Source organism: Pseudophryne corroboree, chromosome 7 (genome assembly GCF_028390025.1).
Source record: "Pseudophryne corroboree isolate aPseCor3 chromosome 7, aPseCor3.hap2, whole genome shotgun sequence".
Classification (NCBI taxonomy): Eukaryota; Metazoa; Chordata; class Amphibia; order Anura; family Myobatrachidae; genus Pseudophryne; species Pseudophryne corroboree.
The window spans coordinates 199,011,955-199,036,352 of NC_086450.1; the positions used below are offsets into that span (position 1 = coordinate 199,011,955).

General features: G+C 45.4%; 1 protein-coding gene across 10 annotated transcripts in view; it reads left to right on the forward strand.

Moving 5' to 3' along the window:
- Positions 1-24,398, forward strand: part of TNS1 (tensin 1) — a 937,838-nt gene that overhangs the window by 674,961 nt on the left and 238,479 nt on the right. The gene's annotated exons all lie outside the window — the stretch shown is intronic.

Consider the following 24,398-nt stretch of genomic DNA (forward strand, 5'->3'; position numbering starts at 1 on the left):
CTAATCATTTTTAAAGTCAAACTTCTAATACAGTGCCGTAACTAGACATTTTAGCGCTGTGTGCAAGAAACCGCATCGGCGCCCCCTCCCCATATGTAAAATAGGGCCAGTGCGCGCCTTATGCGCATGCCAAAAATATAGGGGTGTGGCTTCATGGGAAGGGGCGTGGTCATAAAACAATACCAATTCATGCTGCACAGTAGTCTCCATTATTCAAATTACGCCAGACACAGTCCCCTTTTACACATTACGGCAGGCAGGGTCTCCTTTTACACATTACGGGAAGGCAGGGTCTCCTTTTACACATTACGGCAGGCAGGGTCCCTTTTTACACATTACGGTAGGCAGAGCTCCCTTTTACACATTACGGTAGGCAGAGCTCCCTTTTACACATTACGGCAGGCTTCGGCAGCAGCAACTCTGACTCTGAGATGGGGGAGGGGAGAGGGAGGCAGTGGTAGGTGTACGGGAGGATGCCAGCACCCAGCCGCAGCGCCGTGGACCATGTACAAGAGCAGCTACAGTATTGGATTGTGCAGTGCACTCCCACCCCAGAAGTACAAATATATGGTTGAATGTAGTGCTGCCTAGGGACTTTAACCTTCCAATTATCATAAACAATACATATAGACAAGTATTGTCCCTATAAGGTGCAAATACAATTGTTCAATACAGTAGCAAATGCTGGCCCACGTCCAAAGACTAAGGATTAACTGCATATGCATCTTCCATAACAAGCAGGAGGGAGGGGGGGGGGGGGGGGGTGTATATGCACACGTCCTACCTTTCAATACTATGGACTGGTGAGAAGGGGCCCCTCCATTCCTCTATCCTGCAGTCTGCAGCACTGTCAGTTCTGGTTTGTACAGTGGCTATAAACAGATCCGGATTTAGACCTCATGGGGCCCTAGGCAAGATACCAGTTTGGGGCCCCCTCCCTCAATCTATAGCAATATATTTTAATTCCTGATTCATGCCCTTATATTTGTCATTTTTCCTCCTTAAAGTAATGCACCTTACACATTACGCTACACACAGTAATGCTCCTTACACATTACGCAACACACAGTAATGCTCCTTACACATTACGCAACACACAGTAATGCTCCTTACACATTACGCAACACACAGTAATGCTCCTTACACATTACGCAACACACAGTAATGCTCCTTACACATTACGCAACACACAGTAATGCTCCTTACACATTATGTCTAACACCGTTATGCCCATTGTACATTATTCCGCACATTGTAATGCCCCTTACACCTTATGACACACACCATAATGCCTTACACATTATGCCACACATTGTAATACCCAATACACCACACTCCGTAATGCCCATTTCAAAACGCACAGTAATGCCCTTTACACATTACGTCTCACACCGCAATGCCCTTTACACATTACGCCACACACTGTAATGCCCCTTACAAATGATGTCTTACACCGCAATGCCCTTTACACATTATGCCACATACTGTAATGTCCATTACACATTGTGCACCACACTGTAATGCCTGTTAGACATTGCATCTCACACCCTGATGCCCCTTACACATGGCAGCCTCATACTTACCAGGAGGCATGTTGAGAGAGGTATGGGGAGAGAGGGGAGAGGCATGGGAGGAGAGAAAGAGAGGAGAGGAATGGGGGAAAGAGGCATAGGGAGAGAGGCTTGTAAGAGAGAAAGAGAGGGGGGAGAAATGTTGAGAGAGAGAGACATGTCAGCCTCATACTTACCAGGCTGGGTGCTCTTTGATGCAGCTCCTCCCACTTCCTTGTATTGCTCATTGTCAGGTGTTTCATGTGCCCAGCACTGACCTGGCTGGCCACAGCACTTACGGAACTCCATCTCCCAATCCCTGGCCACTGCGGACTGATTGTGGGGGTTTTAGCAATCCCCGCTCCCTCCCCCATATACTCTACAGTGCTGCAGTAGATACTGTGGCCGAGAGCTCCCACATCACACCGTTCACCCCAGCTAAGCGATCCCCTGCCAGTGTCGACCAGCATGTTCCTGTCACTGCAGAAGCCCCCCGTCCTCTCCTGCTGCTAGCAGACGGCGACCTCCTGAGCAGGGCCCGGGCTGTAAGATAGCACTGAGCTGCAGTACAGTCCATGGGCAAATGCAGGATTTGTGAGGGGGGGGGGGGGGGGGGGGAGTTCCGTGTGTGTAATGTGAAATTACCACCCACATGCTTCTCACACACAGATATATTTTTACAGTGTATAATTTAACATAGTTTAGGTATAATCTCAAAATTAATTTCAGACTGCCCCCTTACCACCATCACACAATCACACACTCGGACGATGGATTACACACACATACTCAGACTGCCTCCTCTCCCTACACACCCTCGGTTTGAAGATTAGAAACACACTCGGACTACAGACTGCTCTTTCCCCACACACTCACACACACTCGGACTATAGATCTCACACACACACACACACACACACACACACACACTTGGACTGCAGAATACACACATTCTTGATCGTGGGGTGTCTCCACCCACACGCACACTAACTGCAGAATGCACACACACTCAGCCTGCAGACTGCCCCACTCCCCATACACACTCGGACTGCAGATTATACACACACACACACACACACACACACACACACTGACTGCAGATTACACACACACTGACTGCAGATTACACACGCACATACACACACTGACTGCAGATTACACACACACACACACACACACACACACACACTGCAGATTACACACACACTGACTGCAGATTACACACACACATACACACACTGACTGCAGATTACACACACACACACACACACACACACTGACTGCAGATTATACACACACACACACACACACACACACTGACTGCAGATTATATACATACACACACTCACTCACTCACTCACTCACTCACTCACTCACTCACACTGATTAGACCGTCCCCCTCCCCACTTCCCTTCTATTCACACTTGGGACTGCAGAATAATATTCTAACAAGCATTCCCAGTTTTGGACTTCAGACTGTTTGCTCACACACACTCGCTCTGACTGCAGACCGCTGCTGCTTTATCCCTTCCCCAACACACACACACTGCCAGCCCTACACCCATGCATGAAAGAAAGCTGGCCCCTGACCTGAGTTTTGTATTTAGCGGCCGCTGTGCTGTCCGGCGTAAGGAGGGACTCACTCATGCCGAAGAGGGCACTGTGTGTGCTGTGTGTGAGTGCCACGCAAAGGTTCGTTGGAGCTGCCTGGTCCCTTCTGCACTCCTCGGCAAACACGTGGCTATGAGGAGCTGCGCGGCAGCTCACTTAACAGCCCGGGTAACAAAACAACTAAATAAATAAGTAATCATGCACTGCGGTGATGGATCGGCCTGGTTTCTGGGTACTCAGAACCCCCACCCCCTGCGCGCACGTGCGCCACTGCCAGCGAGTTCGGGGGTTTAGTGCATATGATCAGCGGGGTGCTTGATTGTGTGTCCCGCATCTCCAGACAGCGTGGTAAGCAGCAGTCCGCGCTGCTTCCAGGTGTAGGGCCAGGGGTCTGACTCTTGAAGCTGGGGAGGGGAGACTGGTGCGGCGGGTATACAGGGGAATATGCAGGGAAGAGGATGCCGGCACCTAGCCGCAGGCAGCAACAAACACCTGCTTAAATTGCTTAGCGGTAAATCTGCTACTGGTGCGGGTGGCCCTATGTTTGTGCCAGTGGGTGCGCCCACAGTGCAGATGTGCTGTGTGCAACGCACCGCTGGCACACACCTAGTTACGGCACTGATATAATATATAGGGTAGCAAACTATACTGCTGCACCTTTGTATAATGCCTGTATATGTGTGTGTAAATCTGGCTCTAATACTGGCCAGTGATTCCCCAGCCATCAACCTCACCGCAAGTCACTGAAACCAATACGACCACAATAGTAGCCACATGCAGCATTATTTGTACGATTTACTGATCTAGTTGACCTTAAGTCTTGTAGGACACTTTATATTCCTATTACCACCTGTTCCCTCACTCACATTTACATCATTTGAAGTACACTCTATTAGGCTTTTCACCCCTTTCTCTCTGCGTGTTGCCACTATCTATCGCCCACCTGGGCAACCCCAAAAAGTTTCTGGAAGATTTTTCTGCTTGGCTCCCTCACTTTCTATTCTCTGACATCTCCACCATCATTATGGGCGATTTCAATATATCTATTGACCGTCCACAATCTCCCCATGCCTCTAAACTACTCTCTCGAACCTCCTCTCTTGGCCTCTCCCAATGTACTGTCTCCCCTACTCATCAGGAGGGCCACTACCTTGATCTTGTATTCACCAGACTATGCTCTGTTTATGAACTCACTAACACTCCTTTCCCTCTCTCAGATCACAACCTTATCACCTGCATGCTCTCCTCCATTACTTCAAACTCAATGTCCCTGAAGTCTACCAAGCCGCCTCTAACCCGCAGAAATATTAACGCTATTAATTTTCAACAACTATCTACCTCTCTGCAACCACTGCTCTCACCAATTTCTACATTCACCTCTCCTGAGACTGCTGTGTCCCACCTTAACCAAACTCTAGAAACAGCACTTGATGAAGTGGCTCCAGCTACCCATCATACTACTCCACGTAGACTTATATGTCAACTGTGGCACTCTAAATACACTAGACACCTACAAAAACTCTCACGTAAAGTAGAAGGTCAGTGGCGTAAATCTCGTAGTACAAGTGACTTTCTCACACACAAGATCGTGTACCACTCTTATTGTAATGCTCTGGACACTGCCAAACAAACATATTTTCAATCTCTCATCTCTGCTCAAGCTTCTAACCCCAAGCGACTTTTTAATACATTTAAATCACTTCTTGTCCCTCCCTCACTCAACCCACCAGCCACTGTCAGTGCGCAAGATCTTGCTTCCTATTTCAAGGACAAGATTGATGAAGATGAAGTATCTGCACTCTTTTCATCTGCCTACTCTACTAACTCTCCCCTTGACTCCATACCCTCACAAATTAGTAAAGCTCTGCTGTGCTCATCCCAACCTTAACTAAAATCTGTAATCTCTCTCTGTCTACTGGTATCTTTCCTTCACTGTACAAGCATGCAGTGATTACTCCAATTCTGAAAAAAACAAAACTCTGACCCTAACACTCTCTCAAACTACTGTCCCATCTCTCAGCTACCATGCCCCTCCAAGCTACTTGAGAGATTTGCCTACACTCGCCTCACACACTTTCTTAACTCACACAGCCTACTGGACCCACTTCAGTCAGGATTTTGTGCCCAACACTCCACAGAGACAGCACTGAGTAAGGTAGTGAATGATTTGGTCACTACTAAATCTAAAGGCCATTACTCACTACTTATTCTCCTTGATCTCTCTGCTGCTATTGACACTGTTGACCACTCTCTTCTCATACAAACACTACAATCCCTAGGTATTCAGTACACAGCCCTTTCTTGGTACTCTTTCTACCTAATCGCTCCTTCAGTGTTCGTTTCTCTGATTCCACCTCCTCTTCGCTACCTCTCTCAGTTGGAGTACCGCAAGGCTCAGTCTTAGGTCCTCTGCTTTTCTCTATCTATACCACATCTCTTGGCAAACTAATCAACTCTTTCGGATTACAGTACCATCTGTATGCGGATGATACTCAAATCTACCTATCCTCCCCAGATTTGTCACCATCTGTATTGTCACTGAATGCCTTTCTGCCATTTCATCTTGGATGACATCTCGCCACCTCAAACTTAATATTTCCAAAACAGAATTAATTATATTTCGACCGGCCAATAGTAGTTTCCAACCTGATATTTCTATCACTGTTGAGAACTTGGCAATCATCCCTACCCCACAAGCTCGCTGCCTAGGTGTCATTCTTGACTCTGAGCTGTCCTTTGTTCCCCACATTCAATCTGTCTCAAGATCATGTTACATACATCTTAAGAAACGTATCCAAAATACGACCATATCTTACACAAGACACAGCAAAAACTCTAATCCATGCTCTCATTATCTCCCGCATTGATTATTGTAATAGTCTCCTGACCGGTCTTCTCAAACATAGGCTCTCGCCACTACAATCCATTTTGAATGCAGCTGCGAGGCTAATCTTCCTCGTTAGACGTTCATCGTCTGCAGATCCGCTCTGTCAGTCCCTCCATTGGTTACCAGTATTCTATCGTATTAAATATAAAATACTTTTACTCACATACAAGGCTATTAACCAAACTGCACCAACATACATCTCTTCACTCATCTCAAAATATCTCCCTACCCGACCTCTCCGCTCTGCACAAGATCTACGTCTCTCAGCCACATGCATTACTTGTTCACACTCAAAATTACAGGACTTTATCCGGGCTTCACCTACTCTGTGGAATGCCCTCCCACGCACAATAAGACTCGCCTCTAGTCTCCAAACCTTTAAACGTTCCCTGAAAACTCAACTCTTCAGACAAGCCTATCAAATTCCAGACCCACCCACATAACCTTCAGTGCTTCCCTATCTAATTACATCCTCTCTGTACAGTACACATAACATCACATATCTTGTCTTTCTTTACTCTCACGCCCTCCTGACACTTGGCCAACATTGCTGGGTGATCATATCATACAACCCATTAAGAACCTAGCAATCTAGTGGACCATTATGGAATAGGTAGCATCTATCCTTGTGTATCAATGCTTATTTCCCTATAGATTATAAGCTTCCGAGCAGGGCCTTCCTACCTATGTCTGTCTGTTGTTACCCAGTTTTGTTCTATTACTGTTGTTCTAATTGTAAAGGGCAACGGAATATGCTGCGCTATGTAAGAAACTGTTAATAAATAAAATAAATATTAATATCTGTGGTAATAGGTAAGTGGTAAAGGAAGAGACTTACTGATTGGATCTACATCAGGGGTGAGCAGTTAAAGATATAAAGAAAGGTCCGTGGCCCAAACGTGTTCGACATATATTGGTTTTCCCTCCGGTCATCTCCGAGGTGTCAGATGTGTTCTTGCTGACACTCAGGGAGTGGGGCAGCCATTTTGTGGGCTCAATCAATATTACAGAAAGGGAGTCCTATCCTAACAAGTGATGGGGATCATGAGATACTTATTTAAAGTAGGCACTCCATTCAGTATTCCCCTCTCACACCTTTAATACCATAGCCTGCTAAGGTCCATACTCATTCCCCACTTATCATACAGAAGAAAACACTTCTGACCAACTTGATTTATGAGCCCTAGAAGTCTGCCTAACCAGATAAATCATTACATTAGGGGAAGAGATGTCTCCGATTTCATTTTGGTTATTATTTTTTCAGTATATAAATTATCGCTTACAGTGTGTGGGGGTAACATTCATTTATTTGGCTATTTGAAACCTTTTCCCTTTGGAAATCCATTATTGTGAACACAGTGACCTAAAATCAGTGGGATCTGAGACAATCTATTAATAGTAACTTGAATGTTTGGGGGCATTATCGCAGTCCACGGGGAGCTATTACTCACTGCAGTGAATGGGTTACATACACAAGTGGAGACAATATTTTCTAGTCTGATACATTTCAGATTTAATTTTTACATATACTGTATTTATTGCATTTAATGTTTCACTTGGACAGAGAATGAATGTGCTGTAATATCACACTGCCAAAACCCGATAACAAAATAGTAAGGGCTACAATATTGAAATATATGTTAGTACATGGTAATTCATTCCACACAAGATGCAGTCTGTTATTCCGCACACACATGTGCCAATGCTCCTGGCAATATGGTACATGTTTCTCTAAATGGCTAGAACGTTTCAGTGGGCCACTTCACATTCAGGACCACAGTGCAAGTACCGTGCTTCCACTATTAACAGTTATGTATTGTAGCATTAACAATGACAACAATAATTATAAATGTCATGCTATATTTTATCATTTTAGCTGAAAACACACATTTCTCACTATCTTGAGGACTCTGGTGGGGGTTGCGGGGATAAATAATTGAAGCTTTACTTTTTAGCTTAAGATGAGATTTTCTAAACTGTTTTATGAACTGTGGGCCTGATTTAGATGTAGTTGGATTGTGCATCCCTGCAGCTTACCTGAAAGCAGCAGCAATGCACAGATATTGTAATGCAGCAGGAGGCGTTTGATATAAGTAGACACTTCCTGTATGTATTAATGATCCAGTGCTACGTTTGAGGATGCAGCATCGGATCACCTGCGACACCATTGGCAGGCTACAAGTCGGCCGCCACAGCTCCTTCCAATCGTCCAGGAAATCTACATTGGGAGACAGAGATACTGGCCTCGGCATTCCCTAAAATCGGAGGTGACATGCCTCCATTTTGGAAAACGAAGGCCATTGCCACTCCCTTCCCACCCCCATACAGCTGCAGACTGTCAATTACTTGACACCTGCAGCTGTAGTGCATGCAGTGACACAGGACCTGTAAAGGCACAATGTTCACTTCATTATGAATTTGGCAGTATCATTTTGTGTATTTCTCCAGCCTTCAGTGTTACGTGTTGAATGACCTCTATTTACGTTGCACATGGACTTCTCTGTAATACAACCAAATCAGAGCAGAGGGAATTCACTTTATCATCCCAGCTCTGTTCATAGACTATAAATTACTTGGAGCGGATCTCTGAGATTGTGTCGCTGGAACATTGCACCCCTCTGACACAGCATATTATCAGCAAAACTATAATTGTGCAAATCTTGCCATAAGTTCGCTCTTCTCTGGTTTTAGCAAAGTGTCAGTGGAAAGTCTGCATGTGACTGAACAATGTGTTTTTACATCATGCTTAATATACAGTATGATTTTCAGTTGTCGCTGTATCATTAATATTCTTTACACTTACATTACCCTCGGTCAGTGCTTGTTTCTATTCTCCTATATAATTTAGTAAAGGGATCTCAGTAAATAATATTCATCATGCTAAGCTCTAAGCAGTGAGATAGCCGCTGGGGATTTTTTTACCTGCTTCTTAGTTTTGCTTCAAAATATTATACAAATGTTTTCTATCTCTTCATTTCCCTGACTGACGCACACAATCAGCACAATTCTGCTGGTTATTGGAAAGCAGCCAAACTAAGGGAGTATTTCCAAATGAATGACAGAAATTAGGAATGTTGGATGATGAATGTTTTGGGTAATAGTGCAGGAGAATAAAGGAATGCTAATCACCTACACCTCTATGACTAGAGGCACCGTGGCTTGTGTCTAGTTTGTACAGTAGCTCTCTTTCGCTCCATTGCTCTGTTATAGCACTAATAACGCCTACACTCCAAGTGCCCAATATCACCACATGTGCACAATGTCCCATAATGAATCACATAATGAGTCACGTTACAGGCCCAGTGATTGCAGTGTGCTCCCTTCTTCATCTTGTCTGACCCATTAGTGCTTGCTTTAGGTCACAGTGAGTCCTCCCATCCTACTATCTTCCTCAACATCACTTATTTGTATTTTGTTTGTATTTTTGCAACTTTTATTAATTTTGTTACTTTGTACAGCGCTGCAGACACCTTGTAGCGCCATATTAAAAGATAATAATAATAATAAAATGTTTGTGTCACGGACTACTCTCTTCCTATGCGTGTGGTTACCTGCTGACTTCACCTCCGCTGTGCCCAGGTGCTAGAACAGAATGGCTGCACAGTATGTCTCTAATGTCTCATATGGGACCAGTTTAGCAATTGGTCATCGTGGTCAGTGCTCAGGCATAGTGGTTAGATCATTTGAGACTCTGAAGCAGGATATGACTGGGTCCAAGGCACTGGACGCTCCAGCTGAGCTTATAGAATATTATGCAAAGTATTCAGCAATACTGTAAATTCTGCTGATTAAGATTATGAATATTATTCTTGAAAGTTTGTAAAATGAGAAGTCAGAAGCAAACAACATTTTCGATATATTTTTTTAATTAATCACGACACCCTCTAAGATGCGCTACATGGGGCCAAATGTAATAGAGGTAGAGTTTCAGAAAGTGAGAGATTTGGTGAGGTTTTTCAGGTTTTTTTTAAAGTGGCAATCATTTACACTGCAAAACCAGGTTGATCTTGCTGTGTAATACCCCTTTTACACTGACAACTTTATCCCGGGATTTTGCACGTGAACGCGCATCATCCCAGGATTTTTGTCAGTGTAAAAGGGTACACTTACAATTTCCCGGGACGAGCATCCCGGGATTTCAATCCAGGTCTCGACCAGGGTTGAATACGGGACCATCCCGGGAAGCTGTGCAGTGTGAATGGGTATACCGTCTCAAGGCGACCCGGCACCCGTTCTCTGCATAGGAGGAGGCGGTGCTTGGAGAAGATTATCTCCAAGCACCGCCTCCGGTAGAGTCAGCGTGACGTCACTGACCCGGCATATTGCCGGGTCGGGCCGCTAATGTAAAAGGGTAATTCCCGGGAAATATTCCGGGACACATTCCCGGGAATGACCCGAGCCTGCGAATGTAAAAGGGGTATAAATGATTGCCACTTTAAAAAAAACAGCTGCAAAACCTTGCCAAATCTCTCACTTTTTGAAACTCTCACTCTATTACATTTGGCCCCTGGAGTTAATAATGTGAAACTTCATTAACCTGCACTGCCCAATTGGGCACATCAGGTGATGTCTCTCATTGATGGTTCAAGAAGGAGATCTTGTCACCTGTCTCTTGACTTTTCTGACAATGCCACAGCTGTATCTGAAAAGTCAGATTTTCGGCAGGATGCGCTTCCTCCAAGTATCAGGGTAGTGCAGGTATGTCCGCTTTTGACCTAGCACCATCCAAAAGTACATTTTATTATGTTTGGGTGAAGTTGACCAGTCATCCAATAAGGCTGCACTAAAAATCTTTGGTACAGCGCACCCCTAAACAATATAATGTTCCTTTAAAAGACTGTTTTTTAATACGATTATGCCCAAATCACTAGACTTAAAGAGAATGGGCCAACGTTTCTATAAATTATATATTTATTTGACTATTACACAGTTTTCAGTCAGTCTGGCACTTCTGTGTGAAATCCTCTCCAACCACAACACACTCCGGTCTTTCCCCTCTCTCTCTCCCCCCGGGGTTTCAATAATTGTTTCCAAATCGCTCTCCGGTCCGGCTTTTATCTCTGAGACCAGTCCGACGAGTACTTTGACCACACCAGCAGGAGTTCTTGATAGGATCCTTGTGGCTTGGATAAAATTTATTTTATAAGGCAGCCTGCCAGACAAAGGGTTATTTTAATATCTTTGCAGTTACCAGCAAAATAATAAATGGAGGAATTGTGAGTAAAAGGGTTGGGAAAGAACAAGTCAAATGAGAGAATTCACCCCAAGAAGATCAAAACGTACTGACTCCCCGGGGGGCTCTGTGTTTATTCCAGCGCTGTGAGTTTAGGTTTCCTATACAGTTGAAGATTGTCTGATAAGATCTTTAACGTTTACGAATATAGAAAAATAAGGTTTTACTTCAGAGGATGGAGCTTAGTGCTGAAGCCGAGTAGGCCAATGTGACGATAAATTACACAATGCCAACATTTGTCTTATTCAACCTGTATCAGTTCGATTGTGTTTCATACTGTATCTGGGCCAAGTCTTTACATTAACGGCTCCAGGGACAGGATAATCCAGAAGTCAGAAATGCTCTGCCATGGAGTCTCCTGCATTACTGAAACTTCATTCGAACTATTTTCTCTTGTTTCTTTACTATTGGTTTTCAGTTCTTACCCTGGCATTTTTCAGTTCATACCCTGTTCGCGTGCTGCTTTGGTGAAGTTGTATCGTGACTGGAAAAAAAGGCACCATTGCAAATAACCTATGTGGAAACCGCAGAGCACCACGTGCCATTGATGTGAGAGGTGAACGTCGGCTACAAAGCTGCATGACCGACACACACATGAACCTGAGGGGCTACCAGATGTGTGTCAAGTGACAGCAGAGGAAAATAGCTTACTCATACATGACAAATGCAGTGTTAAACATCAAAACTTTCATATAGTATTCGTATATTCAGTATGTTTCCTCCTATCAGAGCAATCATATTTTAGGTGGATTATTTAAACGTCTTGACAAATGTTCTCCAATACAGTAACTGTCCTTCACAGACGTGGTGAGACTGGTGTTGCATTCCTTCTGGTATTACCATGTTTAGTGTCAAAATACCAAGAAGGATGTTAGGAAAATGTTTCTCTAGTATTAGTGAGTACTGCGTGACAGTGGGATTGTTCTGTAACAGAGAATGAATGACCATAATTTTTTTGTCTGTAGAATCATCCTTCTTTCAACCGCATATTCTGTGACATTCTCTTCCCACCATCTGTGCCTCCTCTTATACTAGTGTGTTTAAATACTATACACCATCATCTACCCTATTAATCTATGGAACCTGCAGTGACATAATAATGTGCCCTGACACCTGCCAGGGCTGCTCTCTCTCTTACTTTACATGTACAGCATTGCCCGTATGTAAGGGTATACTCATTGGTGTTGCACTGGTTAAGTTCACAGTATTTGCAGATAATGTACTAATGTACAGTATATTTCCAATGCCAGATCATCTATAATACCTATTGTTCTGAGAATGGAAGAATTTGATATCAAAATTGATTGTAAATTAATATTTGAAAAGTCAGGGGCCTCTACTTAAAGAAAGTGTTTACCCATCCCTCTTGGGCAGCAAATCTATCCATTACATGGGCTGAGGGGATCATTCATACCTAGGAGTTTTAATTTCTAAAAACCGTTACAATCTCCATAGGTCTAATATTGACAAAAAAAATCTACCAACATAGGCAGTGATTTAAAGTAGTGGAGCCATCTCCGGTTGCCCGATTTGGATACAGCCAAAATGGTCTGTTTCCCCAAACAATGATACAGTACTCTCTGCAGGTGGTTAATGTCCTTTTAAAATGCAGTGATTCTCTAACTTCTGCCCGCCTGTTTGTTAGAAATAACAAACGTGCTAGAATTGGCCTGTTCAAACTATACCAGCTACAAACGAGTGGGGTTATTGATGTCCACGGCGTTGTGGCACTTAGCCGTACCACATTGCTATTTACATGAGCAAGATAACTATGCCAAGTCTACATTAGACCAGGAATGTATACTGTAGCTGACCTCTGTTTGATTGGCCTCTTACCATCCTCAGGACCAGTGGGAAATTTCCCATTAGGCACACGAGGAACTTCAATGCTTATGTTGTTACTGTCAGCCCGAAAATTACCAGTAACTGCAAATTATTTCCACTCTACTGTACCTTACGCCATCATGAGTTGATTATAAATGGGTAGTACATGCACATATACTGCCCCTGTAAGCTGTCGTACTTAGTAAATATGTATACATAATTAAAAATAAAATGAACTATCATAGTTCATGTTTTTTTATTTTATTGTTCTATTAAATTGCCAATTATCAAATGAGGAATTAAAACTAATCAATGAAAGTAATTAATAAAATAAGGCAGAGGGGCGACCGTCACTGTTGTGCCTAGGGGCCCCTAACCCCTAAATTCGCCCCTTCTCAGGACGGCGCCATCCTGCCTCATTTAATTCACAACCAACTCCAAAAATTTGGTTTATCCTATCAGGGGCGCCACAACCTTTTTGCTTGAGGAGCAAAGATATAATTTAATTTTTGCGCCCCTAAATCGCTGAAAGTCACCCCCTCAAGTGCAGCTGGACTTATCATGCAACCTACCTGATGACAAAGATATCTATCTGCTCGCCAGGCGTGCTGGTAGATTGATTATGCCAGCGGTGGCCAACCCGCGGCTCTTGAGCCGCATGCGGCTCTTTCATCCTCCGCATGCGGCTCGCTCCGCTCCCGGCCACCGCTGCCCGACACACAACCCGGCACACACAGGTATAAGGTCTCCTCCGGCGGTGGTGATTATCTTCAATTCAGCGCCGGACCGTGAGCCAATCAGCACTCACGGACCGGCAGCTAAGGGTCCTGATTGGCTGCCGAATCGTGAGCTCTGATTGGCTCACGGCCCGGCGCCGAATTGAAGATAGTCACCGCCGCCTTAGAGTGAGACTGAGGGGCAGGAGAGGCGCATGCTGCGCTCTCCTCCCCTCATACGCAGCAGCAGCGTGGTGAGCAGCTCTGGGGGAGACGGAACTGCACTGTGGGGGCATATCTGGCACTGCAGGGACATATGTATCTGGCACTGCAGGGACATATGTACCTGGCACTGGAGGCATATCTGGCTGGCACTGTGGGCATATCTGGCACTGCGGGGACATATGTGTCTGGCACTGGGGGCATAGCTGGCTGGCACTGGGGGCATATATGGCACTGGGGGCATATCTGGCACTGCGGGGACATATATATCTGGCTGGCACTGGGGGCATATCTGGCTGGCACTGGGGGCATATCTGGCACTGCAGGGACATATGTATCTGGAACTGGGGGCATATTTGGCACTGCAGGGACATATGTATCTGGCACTGGGGGCATATCTGGCACTGCGGGGACATATGTATCTGGCACTGCGGGGACATATGTAGCTGGCACTGGGGGCATATCTGGCACTGCGGGGACATATGTATCTGGCACTGGGGGTATATCTGTTACTGTGAGGACATATGTATCTGGCACTGGGGGCATATCCGGCACTGCGGGGACATATATGTAGCTGGCACTGGGGACATATGTGGCACTGTTGGGACATGTGTATGTGGCACTGAGGGCATATCTGGCACTGGGGGCATATATGTATATGGCACTGGGGGCATATCTGGCATCGTGGGGCATATCTGGCACTGTGGGGACATGTGTATCTGGCACTGTGGAGGCATATGTATCTGGCACTGTGGAGGCATATGTATCTGGCACTGTGGGGGCATGTGTGTCTGGCACTGTGGGGCATATATTTATCTGGCACTGTGGGGGCATGTGTGTCTGGCACTGTGGGGCATATATTTATCTGACACTGGGGACATATATGTATCTGGCACTGTGGAGCATATGTGTACCTGGCACTGTGGAGCATATGTGTACCTGGCACTGTGGAGCATATGTGTACCTGGCACTGTGGAGCACATATGTATCTGGCACTGTGGGGGCATATATTTATCTAGCACTGTGGGGGCATATATGTATCTGGTACTGTGGAGGCACCCGTTTGGCGTTTTTATATGTATGTGGCACTGTACTAGGGCATTATATGTATGTGGCACTGTACAACATGACTAAAAATGGGTTTATGACACAAGGTCATACTCCTACAAACGTCACACCAAAAGGTGCGCGCACAAAAATGGGGTGAGGCTTTGTGACAACTAGACTACGCCCCCATTTGTGCACACTCGCCTTCGGCGCACGCATGATGGTGGCTCTTCCCCTTGACTACAGATCTTTTCTGGCTCTTTGCCTCTGACTGGTTGGCCACCCCTGGATTAGGCCATGGAATAAATAACTAGTGTTTTTTTTAGACAGCTTTGTGCAGAAATGCCTTAATGTTGCTTGGAGCTTATGGGCTCCACAAGATAATGCCGCCTCTTTGTTGATTCTGCTTTAGGTCATGCCCACCTCTCTACTCTCTGACTGTCTCTGCTATCCTTCTACAGCTCTCCTGTCCTGCCCACTTTCCCGCCCAACACTCTTGCCCTTCTGCCTCTATTACTGCACAGTCTCATCCTCAGTTTCCCATAATAACCACTAAGTTCATTGTCCAACCTCCCCCAAATGTATATTCATCCTTCAGTCCAGGGTCTCCAATAGCATGCTCTATACAGCACAGAAGGCAAAGTTATAATAAAAAATGATTATATTAATGATGATGGGGCTGGGCTGTCAAATCCTTCACTTTGCCTTGGTGCGCCCAGACCCCTAGTTACATTCCTGGGACGAAGGAAGTGTGGTAATCCCTAAAGAAAATGTAGATGGAAGACTTTTTCTTAGCACATTTGAACCCTACTTGTGGATACACAGTACAAGTCGTCCATGTGCATATTTAGGGATCTTTTTACAAAGCATGGGAGAGAGATAAAGTACCAGCCAATCAGCTCCTAGCTGCCATGTTACAGGCTGTGCTTGAAAAATGACAGGAACTGATTGGTTGGTACTTTATCTCTCTCCACTTTATCTCCCTTCATAGTACATAAACCCCTTAGTTATAGTAGGCTGATGGACCATGAGAAATGCCACCATGGTACAGTGTGTAGCTCCGTCCTACCTCAAAATCTAAAGGTGCATACACACTGTGCGATGTAACCTTCCGATTTGACTATATAGTCAAAACTGTAAGGAAAGTTACCGCAAATCGCACCGTGTGTACTGATGCGATACCGATGCGCGGCCCCGTGGGATCGGTATCACAAGAAAAAATAGACTGTGCAGGCAAGTCAATCTTGACTATCTAGTTCAAAGTATGCGATAGTCAAAATCGCACCGTGTGTATAGACAATATCGGTGCTTCTGGGCTCTGGGGGAGTTCAAGGGAAATCGCATAGACAATATCTCACCGTGTGTATGCACCTTTACCCTGACTAGTTTGAGAAGGAGAACTCAATCTCTGGTAATTCTACCCATGTTCATTTAATCACCATGTTCATTTTATACACTGTATAACCAGAATACTTAAATGGAAGGACAGATCCAGTGACAGTTTTTTTTGTATGTTTGCTTTTCTCTGACGTCCTAAGTGGATGCTGGGACTCCGTAAGGACCATGGGGAATAGCGGCTCCGCAGGAGACTGGGCACAACTAAAGAAAGCTTTAGGACTACCTGGTGTGCACTGGCTCCTCCCACTATGACCCTCCTCCAGACCTCAGTTAGAATCTTGTGCCCGGCTGAGCTGGATGCACACTAGGGGCTCTCCTGAGCTCCTAGAAAGAAAGTATATTTTAGGTTTTTTATTTTACAGTGAGATCTGCTGGCAACAGACTCACTGCAGCGAGGGACTAAGGGGAGAAGAAGCGAACCTACCTAACTGGTGGTAGCTTGGGCTTCTTAGGCTACTGGACACCATTAGCTCCAGAGGGATCGACCACAGGACCCGACCTCGATGTTCGGTCCCGGAGCCGCGCCGCCGGCCCCCTTACAGAGCCAGAAGAAAGAAGTGTTCCGAAAAATCGGCGGCAGAAGACTTCTGTCTTCAACAAGGTAGCGCACAGCACTGCAGCTGTGCGCCATTGCCCCTCATGCACACCTCACACTCCGGTCACTGATGGGTGCAGGGCGCTGGGGGGGGTGCGCCCTGAGGGCAATATAATACACCTTGGCTGGCAAATCATCACAATATATAGTCCCAGGGCTATATATGTGATAAGTTACCCCTGCCAGAATCCATGAAAAAAGCGGGAGAAAGGTTCGCCGAAAAAAGGGGCGGGGCTATCTCCCTCAGCACACTGGCGCCATTTTTTCTTCACAGTGCAGCTGGAAGACAGCTCCCCAGGATCTCCCCTATAGTTTTCAGGCTCAAAGGGTTAAAAAGAGAGGGGGGGCACTAAATTTAGGCGCAATATGTGTATACAAGCAGCTATTGGGGGAAAAATCACTCAGTTATAGTGTTAATCCCTGCATTATATAGTGCTCTGGTGTGTGCTGGCATACTCTCTCTCTGTCTCCCCAAAGGACTTTGTGGGGTCCTGTCCTCAGTCAGAGCATTCCCTGTGTGTGTGCGGTGTGTCGGTACGGCTGTGTCGACATGTTGGATGAGGAAGGTTATGTGGAGGCGGAGCAGAGGCCGATAAATGGGATGTCGCCCCCTGTGGGGCCGACACCAGAGTGGATGGATAGGTGGAAGGTATTAACCGACAATGTCAACTCCTTACATAAAAGGCTGGATGACTAAACAGCTGTGGGACAGCCGGCTTCTCAGCCCGCGCCTGCCTAGGCGTCTCAAAGGCCATCAGGGGCTCAAAAAATTGTAATTTTTAAAAAAGTTACTGCTGGCGTACCCTTTCCCGCCAGAGGATAGGTCACGTTGGGAGATATCCCCTAGGGTGGATAAGGCGCTCACACGTTTGTCAAAAAAGGTGGCACTGCCGTTTTGGGATACGGCCACTTTGAAGGAGCCTGCTGATAAAAAGCAGGAGGCTATCCTGAAGTCTGTATATACACACTCAGGTACTATACTGAGACCTGCAATTGCCTCAGCATAAATAGTGCTGCTGCAGCGTGGTCTGATACCCTGTCAGATAATATTAATACCCTAGACAGGGATAATATTTTGCTAACATAGAGCATATTAAAGACGTCGTCTTATATATGAGGGATGCACAGAGGGATATTTGCCGGCTGGCATCCAGAATTAATGCAATGTCCATTCTGCCAGGAGGGTATTAGAGACCCGGCAGTGGACAGGTGATGCTGCCTTTAAAAGGCACATGGAGATTCTGCCTTATAAGGGTGAGGAATTGTTTGGGGATGGTCTCTGGGACCTCGTATCCACAGCAACAGCTGGGAAGAAATTTTTTTACCTCCGGTTTCCTCACAGCCTAAGAAAGCACCGTATTTGCAGGTACAGTCCTTTCGGCTTCAGAAAAGCAAGCGGGTCAAAGGCGCTTCCTTTCTGCACAGAGACAAGGGAAGAAGGAAAAAGCTGCACCAGACAGCCAGTTCCCAGGATCAAAAATCTTCCCCCGCTTCCTCTGAGTCCACCGCATGACGCTGGGGCTCCACAGGTGGAGACAGGTGCGGTGGGGGCGCGTCTCGGGAACTTCAGGGACCAGTGGGCTTGCCCACAGGTGGATCCCTAGGTTCTGCAAGTAGTATCACAGGGATACAAGCTGGAGTTCGAGGCGACTCCCCCTCGCCGTTACCTCACATCAGCCTTGCCTGCTGCCCTCGGAGAAAGGGAGGTAGTACTGGCGGCAATTCACAAGCTGTACTTCCAGCAGGTGAAATCAAGGTACCCCTCCTTCAACAAGGCCGGGGTTACTATTCCAAAATGTTTGTGGTACCGAAACCAGACGGTTCGGTGAGACCCATTCTAAAATTGAAATCCTTGAACACTTATATACGAAGGTTCAAGTTCAAAATAGAATCGCTCAGGGCGATTATTGCAAGCCTGGAGAATTTCATGGTATCACTGGACATCAAGGATGCTTACCTGCATGTCCCTATTTACCCTCCTCACCAGGAGTACCTCAAAATTGTGGTACAGGATTGTCATTACCAATTCCAGACGTTGCCGTTGGTCTGTCCCCGGCACCGAGGGTATTTACCAAGGTAATGGCCGAAATAATTATCCCGTACTTGGACGATCTCCTTATAAAGGCGAGGTCCAGGGAGCAGTTGTTCGTCGGAGTAGCACTATCTCGGGAAGTGCTACAACAGCACGGCTGGATTCTGAATATTCCAAAGTCGCAGCTGGTTTCTACGACGCGTCTACTGTTCCTGGGTATGGTTCTGGACACAGAACAGGATAAAAAGGGTTTCTCCCGGAGGAGAAGTCCAAGGAGTTGTCGTCTCTAGACAGAGACCTCCTAATACAAATACAGGTGTCGGTGCATCAATGCACGCGAGCCCTGGGAAAGATGGTAGCTTCTTACGAAGAAATTCCATTCGCCAGGTCCCATGCAAGGATCTTCCAGTGGGATCTGTTGGACAAGTGGTCCGGGTCGCATCTTCAGATGCATCGGCGGATAACCCTGTCTCCAAGGGCCAGGTTGTCGCTGTTGTGGTGGCTGCAGAGTGCTCATCTTCTAGAGGGCCGCAGATTCGGCATACCTGCCTTCGAGGCTGGGGGGCAGTCACACAGGGAAGAAACTTCCAAGGACTATGGACAAGTCAGGAGACTTCCCTACACAAAAATATTCTGGAACTAAGGGCCATATACAATGCCCTAAGTCAGGCTAGACCCCTGCTTCAACACCGGCCGGTGCTGATCCAGTCAGACAACATCACGGCGGTCGCTCATGTAAACCGACAGGGCGGCACAAGAAGCAGGGTGGCGATGGCAGAAGCCACAAGGATTCTCCGATGGGCGGAAAATCATGTGTTAGCACTGTCAGCAGTGTTCATTCCCGGAGTGGACAACTGGGAAGCAGACTTTCTCAGCAGACACGACCTCCACCCGGGAGAGTGGGGACTTCATCCAGAAGTCTTCCAAATGATTGTACACCGTTGGAAAAGGCCACAGGTGGACATGATGGCGTCCCGCCTCAACAAAAAGCTAAAAAGATATTGCGCCAGGTCAAGGGACCCTCAGGCGATAGCTGTGGACGCTCTGGTAACACCGTGGGTGTACCAGTCGGTTTATGTGTTCCCTTCTCTGCCTCTCATACCCAGGGTAATGAGAATAATAAGAAGGAGAGGAGTAAGAACTATACTCATTGTTCCGGATTGGCCAAGAAGAGCTTGGTACCCAGAACTCCAAGAAATGATCTCAGAGGACCCATTGCCTCTGCCGCTCAGACAGGACCTGCTGCAGCAGGGGGCCTGTCTGTTCCAAGACGTACCGCAGCTGCGTTTGACGGCATGGCGGTTGAACGCCGGATCCTGAAGGAAAAGGGCATTCCGGAGGAAGTTATCCCTACGCTAATTAAAGCTAGGAAAGAAGTGAACGCAAACCATTATCACCGCATATGGCGGAAATATGTTGCGTGCTGTGAGGCCAAGAAGGCCCCAACGGAATAATTTCAGCTAGGTCGATTTCTGCACTTCCTACAGTCAGGGGTGACTATGGGCCTAAAATTGGGTTCCATTAAGGTCCAGATTTCGGCTCTATCGATTTTCTTCCAAAATAGAACTGACTTCACTGCCTGAAGTTCAGACTTTTGTTAAGGGAGTGCTGCATAGTCAGCCCCCGTTTGTGCCTCCAGTGGCACCGTGGGATCTCAACGTGGTGTTGGATTTCCTGAAGTCGCATTGGGTTGAGCCACTTAAATCCGTGGAGCTAAAATACCTCACGTGGAAAGTGGTCATGCTGTTGGCCTTGGCGTCGGCCAGGCGTGTATCTGAATTAGCGGCTTTATCATGCAAAAGCCCTTATCTAAATTTTTTATATGGGTAGGGCGGAATTGAGGACTCGTTCCCAATTCCTTCCTAAGGTGGTATCAGTTTTTCATGTGAACCAACCTATTGTGGTGCCTGCGGCTACTTGGGACTTGGAGGATTCCAAGTTACTGGACGTAGTCAGGGCCCTGAAAAATATATGTTTCCAGGACGGCTGGAGTCAGGAAAACTGACTCGCTATTTATCCTGTATGCACCCAACAAGCTGGGTGCTCCTGCTTCTAAGCAGACTATTGCTCGCTGGATCTGTAGCACGATTCAACTTGCACATTCTGCGGCTGGACTGCCGCACCCTAAATCTGTAAAAGCCCATTCCACGAGGAAAGTGGGCTCTTCCTGGGCGGCTGCCCGAGGGGTCTCGGCTTTACAAATTTGCCGAGCTGTTACTTGGTCGGGTTCAAACACTTTTCAAGAGTCTACAAGTTTGATACCCTGGCTGAGGAGGACCTAGAGTTTGCTCATTCGGTGCTGCAGAGTCATCCGCACTCTCCCGCCCGTTTGGGAGCTTTGGTATAATCCCCATGGTCCTTACGGAGTCCCAGCATCCACTTAGGACGTCAGAGAAAATAAGATTTTACTCACCGGTAAATCTATTTCTCGTAGTCCGTAGTGGATGCTGGGCGCCCATCCCAAGTGCGGATTGTCTGCAATACTTGTATATAGTTATTGCCTAACTAAAGGGTTATTGTTGAGCCATCTGTTGAGAGGCTCAGTTATATTTCATACTGTTAACTGGGTATAGTATCACGAGTTATACGGTGTGATTGGTGTGGCTGGTATGAGTCTTACCCGGGTTTCAAAATCCTTCCTGATTGTGTCAGCTCTTCCGGGCACAGTATCCTAACTGAGGTCTGGAGGAGGGTCATAGTGGGAGGAGCCAGTGCACACCAGGTAGTCCTAAAGCTTTCTTTAGTTGTGCCCAGTCTCCTGCGGAGCCGCTATTCCCCATAGTCCTTACGGAGTCCCAGCATCCACTACGGACTACGAGAAATAGATTTACCGGTGAGTAAAATCTTATTTTTTAAAGATACCATAAAATTATATAGGGAGTGATGCTGTCATCAGGTGTGTCACTGCTGGAGAACATCCACATTATTAGCCACTGAGTGTTGTGGTTAGTAGCATGGTTTCAGATGTCATATTGCAAGGGTGGATTCCTCTTGTTCTTACCAAAGGAGCTTGCTTTATGTTGATTAGTGAGTGAGCTTTGCTTTGGACTGTTACATTAACTAGTGAGATGCTTTCTCGTGACAAGTTTGAAATATATTTGCCTGAGAATTTGTTACAGAAATGGTGCTTTATACTGGAAAATTAGCAGTCAGGCTCTGGGTAATGAGTTACTTGCGCTGTTCTGCAGTATCTACTGTACTGGGTTAAAGGGGATAATGGCGTGCAAAGGAATCTCTAATGTTCGGAACATACTTCCCTGTGAAGAGACATTAACAAGGATTTTATTATTGGAGATGTAATAGAAAGGCTTTTTCTTTTCATACTCAAACTTTGGAATAAATTGGTGTCTTTGTTATGGCAACTGCCTTGCAAAAATAACTCTGGAACAAAGGGCTGTATTAACGGAGCTGATATTGATGTCAGTGTTACGTATTAAATGACAGTGTATACATAGATGTATTGGCCATTTAATTTATAGTAGCAACAATGTGTATGTCAGTGGAGCCGTGCCATGGCTTATTCCTCATTTAAGGTCAAGTTTGTTACCAAAATAATTTTGGTCCCAAGAGTCATTTCCTCTGAAATAGGCAGAGGAATCCTTAAAGAGCGTGTATTGTCTACACACACTGGGGGTGAGCAATTTGTGGGCTGATCATGCTGGTCCTGAGATTCGGGAATTACACAACATGGGAGCCATTGTAACATAAGAAGTGTGGAGATTGAGAACATTGGTAATGTTTTATTCTAAGGATTGATCTGTGAGATCCATTTTGTTTTAAGTATTTTTATTTTATTTTATTTCAGCTTTCACAGGTCACATGCAAAATCCACAATTTACAAATCCAAACCGTAATTTGCATATTACACTTAATTAGGGTGTGTACACACGGTGAGATATTTTCTTTCGATTTTGACTATATAGTCAAAATCGCAAGAAAAGTTAGTGCAGATCGCAAGGTGAAAGTCACCTTGCGATCCCGATTCGCGGTCCCGCCAGGTCAGCATCGCAAGAAAAGATAGACTGTGCAGTCAAGTCAATCCTTGCTAGATCGGTATACTATCTAGTTCATCTCACATGTCAATGACATCTCACATAAGCCAAAATCTCACATAAGCCAAAATCGTAAGCACACATAGTCCATATCTCAAGAAAAGTTAGTCAAAATCTGTGCTATCTGGGCTCCAGGGAGTACAAGGGAAATCGCAAGTGAAAATCGGGCATAGCAAGGATCTCACCGTGTGTACACACTATTAAAGCAGTCTCACATGTCATTTTAGTCCCAGGGAGTGATTTAATTCCTGAATCATTCTACAAGGGACATAAAATACTAATAATAGTAAAACATTAAATTGAATTAAAAAAAATAATTCTCTCTCTCTCTCTCTCTCTCTCTCTCTCTCTCTCTCTCTCTCTCTCTCTCTCTCTCTATATATATATATATATATATATATATATATATATATATATATATATATATATAATATATATATACACACAGGTTGAGTATCCCTTATCCAAAATGCTTGGGACCAGAGGTATTTTGGATATGGGATTTTTCCGTATTTTGGAATAATTGCATACCATAATGAGATATCATGGTGATGGGACCTAAGTCTAAGCACAGAATGCATTAATGTTACATATACACCTTATACACACAGCCTGAAGGTAATTTTAGCCAATTTTAGCCAATATTTTTTATAACTTTGTGCATTAAACAAAGTGTGTTTACATTCACACAATTCATTTATGTTTCATATACACCTTATACACACAGCCTGAAGGTCATTTAATACAATATTTTTAATAACTTTGTGTATTAAACAAAATTTGTGTACATTGAGCCATCAGAAAACAAATGTTTCACTATCTCACTCTCACTCAAAAAAGTCCGTATTTCGGAATATTCCGTATTTCGGAATATTTGGATATGGGATACTCAACCTGTGTGTGTGTGTATATATATATATATATATATATATATATATATAAACACAGAGTCCACGGCACTGCCAAATCCCGAAGGTACATGCAATCAAATAGTAATGCCGGTGCCCTCCCAATGGTGACAGCGAATGCTGTGTCCAATAATATGTATTGCAGAAACAGGCGGCACTCTCGGCGTTTGGAATAAAGACAGACAGGCAAGTCTGATGTTTCAATGTCAAAGCGGCATTTTCGTCAGGATCTATATATATATATATATATATATATAATTGAAGAGTATATGCGCTGATCCACCAAATCACAATCTTTTCCAAAGTTAATTCGATGCTCCTGA